Source organism: Medicago truncatula, chromosome 7 (genome assembly GCF_003473485.1).
Source record: "Medicago truncatula cultivar Jemalong A17 chromosome 7, MtrunA17r5.0-ANR, whole genome shotgun sequence".
In the NCBI taxonomy this organism is placed as follows: Eukaryota; Viridiplantae; Streptophyta; class Magnoliopsida; order Fabales; family Fabaceae; genus Medicago; species Medicago truncatula.
The window spans coordinates 32,702,939-32,709,856 of NC_053048.1; positions in this window are offsets into that span (position 1 = coordinate 32,702,939).

Consider the following 6,918-nt stretch of genomic DNA (forward strand, 5'->3'; position numbering starts at 1 on the left):
ATTAAATGCATTACTCGAAATATTATTGAATGATCAAGATGTTGTTGAAATGAATTTTTATTAAGTTTGATGTGATTTGATTATGCTGCAATTGTTATTTAACTAAGTTGCATGAGTATGAATAAGTTGATGATGAACTCCAAATTATTGGATGTATAAGTGATAAGTTGATTAAGGTGTCTTGTTGATAGAGTTCATGCATTAGCATTCATTGAGCTTGTCCTCACCATGATTAGGAGCTTTGTCCTCCACACGATTAGAAGCTTTGTCCTCCGCACGATTAAAGTATATTAATACTTATGATGACGATTGGTACCACATGCATATAAGTGTCTAAGTTGCATTGTCGCATTTGTCGAGTCAAAGTCGTTGTTGATGAATTATCATCCATGAGTTGTTAAGTTTTTTTGATGAATTATCATCTATGAGTTGTTGAGTTGTCTTCTACCCATGTGTTGTTAAAGAAGTACCTATGAAGATTATATGATGTTTATGACGTGAATTATATGATGTTGACTAAGATGTTGCTATGTTGTCTATGATATTGATTATGATATTGTTATGTTATGATGTTGTTTATGATACTGATTATTATGTTATGTTATTATTAAGATAATGTTTATGTTGTATTGTATATAATTATTATTATTAAGTGATGATTATGTTGTATTAGATATGATTATTATTATTATTAAGTGAATATTATGTTATGTTGTTGTTATATTTTTATAAGATGATGAATATGTTGTTGTTATATTTTTATAAGATGATGAATATGTTGTTATTATAAGATGATGAATAGTTGTTGATATATTATCATAAGATGATGATTATATTGTGTGGTCTAAGTTATTATGAGATGATGATTATATTGTGTTGTTTAAAGTTATTAGTGATGATGATTACATGATGTTATCTATGAGTTGTTAAATGTACTTTATGATGGTTATGTTAAGTTGATAAGTTGTTTTTTATTCATGAATTGCTAATGAGATGCTTGGTTGAGAAATGTTATTACGAATTAATGATGTTGTTATGTTGTATATATTATGATTTAGATGTTGTTATGTTGTATATGAACTATGATGTGATGATCTATGTTGGTTATGATTTGGTTATTATGTGTTATATGATGATGTTTATAATGTGATGAATATGAAGTAAATGATAATTAGAAGTTGGTTGAGTTATTAAGAATTATTACATGAATGATTATTATTACTAATAGAGGAAGTTATTTACGTTGTTAAATATAATTAATGAATTATATGCTTGATATTATTGTTTTGTGAAATCTCACTCCTTCTGCTTGAAAATGTTGCTCTTCGTATGAGTAACTTGCAGGTAACCAAGAATAGTTGATGTCGTGTGAAATTTCTCTCTCGTGTGTCTTAGGTGCTCTGATACGTAACGGGATGAGAACTTGTTATTGCTTTTCTATTCCTTACGTATTGTTTTAGAAGATTTATGACTATGTTTTTAGATTGGATTTTTATGAGACATCTATGAAGAGGCCTTCGTGCCAAAGACTGTTTTAGTTATTGAATAAATTCCGCTGCGAAGTATTAAAGATTTTGTTATTGAATTTTAAGGATAAATAGTTATTTATTCAGTTTATGATTTTAAGAAAAGAATGTGACATTCCGTTTACGTGGAAAACTCTGATTATTTTTATGAAATTTTTATGTTGGGAAAACGGGGTGTTACATAAGGAGTTTCCCAATTCCAGTATTTTCTCCAAAACAAAGGAGGAATTTAGAGTTTCAGTCTCTAAAAATTCCTCCACAAGATGACAAGTTACCATTTGTGGACCCATCAGTGTTGTACTTAGTCCATCTTGGTGAGGGGAGGTTGCCAAATAACTTCAATTATTTTAGGGGGCCTTGGGGGATGTAGAGTAACATTGAACTTCTTCAAAATAACAAAATTAGATATGCTAGGTGAAGCCACAATTTTTGAAAGATTTCAAGATAAAGCTGAGTTAGAGATTATAGTAGCAAGAGAAGACTTCCAATGGATCTTTTTGTTTTGAAATCTAGATTGGTTCCTTGCAAACTAAATACTGTTAAAAATGTTAATCAAGGTAGCAATGATTACGGTCTTACATTGAGGATTCCATAAGCCATTGTAGATGTTGATTAAAAATTTAAAGTGCAATTGAAGGTGCTTGCAAACAATCTCCAAAGATGTAGAGCATAAGAGCACTCCAAGAAGAGATGGAAAGAAGATTCAGACATAGAATGATAGAGAGCACATAGAGGGAAGATGACATCCTCTAGCAAGTAGATTATCATAAGTTGGCAACTTGTCCAAATCAACTTTGCCCACTTTACCTTAGAAAAATGAGTATGTTTAAATTTAGAGTTAATAATGCTTTTCACTCCTGTAATATATGTCATTTTCGGTTTTCGATCCCATAAAATTTTCGGTTTCATTTGCACCCACATAATTTTTTTTCCCAGAATACCCCCTCTCCCATCCAACTCAGCAAATACGTTGATGTGGCGCTGATTTGGCAATTTTTTTTAATTAGCCATGTGTAAAATAAAATTTTCACATCAGATTTTATTTTAAAAATATTTGAAAATTAATTTAATAAATAAAAAGAATCCAAAAAAAATTCAGATTTTTTTCCAAAAATTTAAAAATTCAGAAAATATTAAGATTTTTTACGAAATATAAAAAAACATAAGAATTACATTTTTTTAAATTTAAAAAATTAGTAAATATATTCAGATTTTTTTTAAACAATTCTGGAATTTAATTTTCAAAATACAAAAAAAGCAAATTTTCAAAATTAAAAAAAAAGGTCAGATTTTTCAAAAAATAATTCTGGAAAAAAATTTAATTTTAAAAATCTGTATTCAAATTTTGAAAAAATTCATATTTTTTATAAAATATTGAGAAAAAAGTCATTTTTCCACGACGATGGCAAAACCATCTAAATTTGTATCCAGATTTTTTAAAATTTAAATTTTTTCCAGAATATTTTTTAAAAAAATTTGACCTTTTTTTTATTTTTAAAAATTAAATTCCAGAATTTATTTAAATATTTTTTTATTTTTAAAAATTATTTCGATTTTTAAATTTTTTGGAAAAAATCCGACTATTTTTATTTCGGAAAAAATATTAATATTTTTTATGCATTTTTAAAAAAAAAATCGATTTTTCAAATTTTTGGAAAAAAATATGAATATTTTTTGGATTTTTTTTTAATTTTTAAAATTAATTTTCAAATATTTTAAAAAGAAAATCTGATGTGAAATTTTTTTTACACGTGACCAATTAAAAAAAAATGCCAATTCAGCGCCACGTAAGCGAATTTGCTGAGTTGGATGGGGGATGGGGTATTCTGAAGAAGAAAAAAAATTATCAGGGTGCAAATCAAACTGAAAATTTTATAAGGGTGAAAACCGGAAATGACATATACTACGGGGGTGAAAAACACTATTAACCTTTAAATTTATAGGCCTCATTTAGTGTTAGCTCTCCATTAGAGTTGTGCTTCCAGACCAATTTATCATTTCTAGAGGTTTTTGGAATAATAACTTGTGTAGCAAGAATTCTCAGATTAGGAAAACGAACAATCAAAGCAGGAGGGAAATTCCATCTATAATCTTGAATGTAAGGAATGAGCTTATTGAGAAGGCTCTCCAGTTGAGACCGAGTAAGACTGAGATAGTTGGCTAAGATTTCTCCACACCAATTGTCTTGCCAACAGTTTATAACTTCTCCATTTCGTACTAACCATTTGGAGTTATTAAGCAAAAGTTGGAATTCAGATCTAGCACCACTCCAAATTGAGGAAAAAAATATGATGTTGAATGCAAGATTATCCTCTTAGCACTCTACTTCTAAGGACAATATCCCATTACTCCTCATATTGAAACAGTTCCCAGCAAGTTTTCAGGTTAGAAACAACATTTAAACAAACCAATGGCCTAGTTCCAAGACCACCTTCATCATATTAATTCTCTAAACAAGCTTATAGGCGAAGAATAAACACTCATAGTATGAACTAATATGCCCTGAATAACTGATTTAACTAATTGCACTCTATCTGCAACTGCGAGAAGAGAAGCCTTCCAATTAGCAAGCTTCAATTTAACTTTGTCTGCAATAGATTGAAAATGAATTTTCTTTGGCTTTGTAACGCTCTATTTTATTTATTTATTTATTTTATTAAGTTTAAAGTCTTTTTATAATTTAATTGATTTATTTGATGAGTGATATTTTTGTTGTGTATTGATATTTATTAGTAGCCCCTATTTTATTATTTAGTGGAGGAATATAATTAATTAAAATTATGAGGCTTTGAGTACTACTCACTCTAAATACTTGTCGCATTTTTACAAGTTGCATTATTTATATAACATATTTTCACCATATTTTTTTAACTTATATATAAATATGAATATTAACATGTAAGATCTTGTTTGATTTATGTCAATAAATATTTTCAAAATATCAAAATTTTATATTTTTATTATAGTATCAATTGTAACAAAAAAAAAAAAAAAATTCAATTTTCAATAAATAATAACTCTAATCAATAGTTACTTATTTTAATTAAAACAACTTTGAAAAATTTGATTGGTGGACTTGCTATCGATATGAATCTTAGGCATCCACACAAATATGCTTGGATCCTGAATTCAACCCGTTGTTCAAAGTGTCCCTTGAAAAATAAATTAGTGCCTAAAATTTTCACACCTATTTACTTAATTTGAAGTTATACGTTACAAATTCTTATTTTTCCAACTTTATCATGCAGAGCAACTCAGTTTTTGTTTACATAAATATCTTTAAGCAATCAAATTAGATGAAATAACTGAAGTGATACAAGAAAAATATTATTCTTCAATTAATATAGTAGTTAATACGATTTTAGCTAAAAGATGGGAACTATGACATTGTGTTTGAAATTCTTGTTGTCGTTCAAAATTAACTGAACGTCTCTATCATTAGTGTGACTGGTGACAATTTTACCATATGTGGGGTCTTCTTTTAAGTCGGGTTTATGGTATTGGTTTCAAGATTCATAGCCTAAAACATCAAGAAGTTCCATAGCCTCAAATTACATCAATAGTTCCAAATGTTAGGAGATTGGAGAATGTGTCAGTGAAATGAGCACGGTCAATATCATTTCAAGTCTCTCTATCAATGCACCCTGACTTAGTTAAAATAAAATAAATAAATAGCAATTATTATGGTTAAATTGTACATTTGTTCCCTTAATTAATTATGTGTTTTATTTTGGTTTTATAACTTCTATTATGGTTAAATTGTACATTTATTCCCTTAATTAATTTATGTGTTTTATTCTGATCTTATAACTTCTGAATTGTACATATCGGTCCCCATAAACCTTATTATTATTATTATTTTAATTTAAATGGTTTGACTTTTTTTTTTAAGACCACCATTCAATCAGGTATATTGTATCTAACAGTAAACCAACAATAACTTATTTTATTTCATTTTCTTCATCTTCTACCTTTCTATTCTTCATCATCTTCAACATCACTTTCATCAATATTTATAAAAAAAATCAAAACAAAATTCAGAAGCAACAACAACCACCACGACCTCCACCACCACCATCATCATCATCTCATCACTACACCTCCACTACCATCAACAACAACTTATCTAATCACCAGAAATTCATGAACCCATAACAACAAAAGCTCTAATTCCTTAAACCTATAAAAAAGATGAATCCATGTTTAATTTTTTCTTTCTCCCATCAAATGAACACAAAACCCAGTTCAAATTGAATTTCCTAGAAAGTGATGGACACCACGTGAATCAAATGGAAGATATGGGCTTTTTTTTAGAGAGGAAGATATGGACTTTGATAATGTCAAAACTGAAATTCCAAGACAGTTTTGAGAATATTTCAATTCACATCTTAAAATCGATTCAGTTGGTTCACTGGAACAGAGTTGGAGTAGAAGCTCAACCACTTCTTACAATTTCTCACATTTCCTTCATGTCTACTCTAGTATGCACTATAGTTAAATTCCATCATACAGAGAAGCTATTTCAAATGTTATTAACTTCAACAAAGATGCATCAGAAGCTCAGTCACTTTTTTATTTAATCAGTGACACTCCAAATGTGATGTGTATTTATATGGCAACCCTTGTTGAGAGATGAAAACGACAAAGGCCACATGTGTTAGATTTTAAGCTTCTTGATAATGACATTGATGTAGAAGACATGTTTTAGTTCGAATAATGTGAAGAAAGACTGATGCGGTTGTATCTTAAGGCTGAGTATATTATGGCGAGCCAACACAACCCACATTTTGTTGGCACTTTTTTAACTAGGTCCAAGATTTATTTAATTTATATTATTTTTTGCTTTTGTTAGCATGCTGCACAAAAATAAAATACCGTTCATACGTAGTTACATCATGGATTGAGTGAATTTATAACATCATACTTAGAACAAGTCTGGTTTCATCATGTCCGTGAAATAATAGAATATTGAATTGGAAGAAGTTTCATAACTTCTCTAATTGAACGATGAAGACCCAAGGCACACATTTTTCAATTTTCAACGGGGGAATGTACCATCATCATGTTGGAAGATGTATATTTGTTGCTCAACCAAAATTTTGGAGGTAATTTGGTAACTGACGTGTCAATGGTTAGTTGGATGTAGGATGAAAAAAGTAACAACCTTAAACACACAAGATGAAGCTCCACGTTAACATACATTAAGATATATAGAAGTAAATTTTCTGGTGTTATCGCAAAATGTTGTAAGACATGTGAGTCGTTCAATCATAGACAAGTCGCTAAGATTAAACCGAGTGAAAAACTAGCCAAACAAATCAGAGCCGTTGAATCTTTTTTTTTTACGGCTGAGATCGACACGTGTCGACAAGCAGTGTTTTTTTATTGGTTA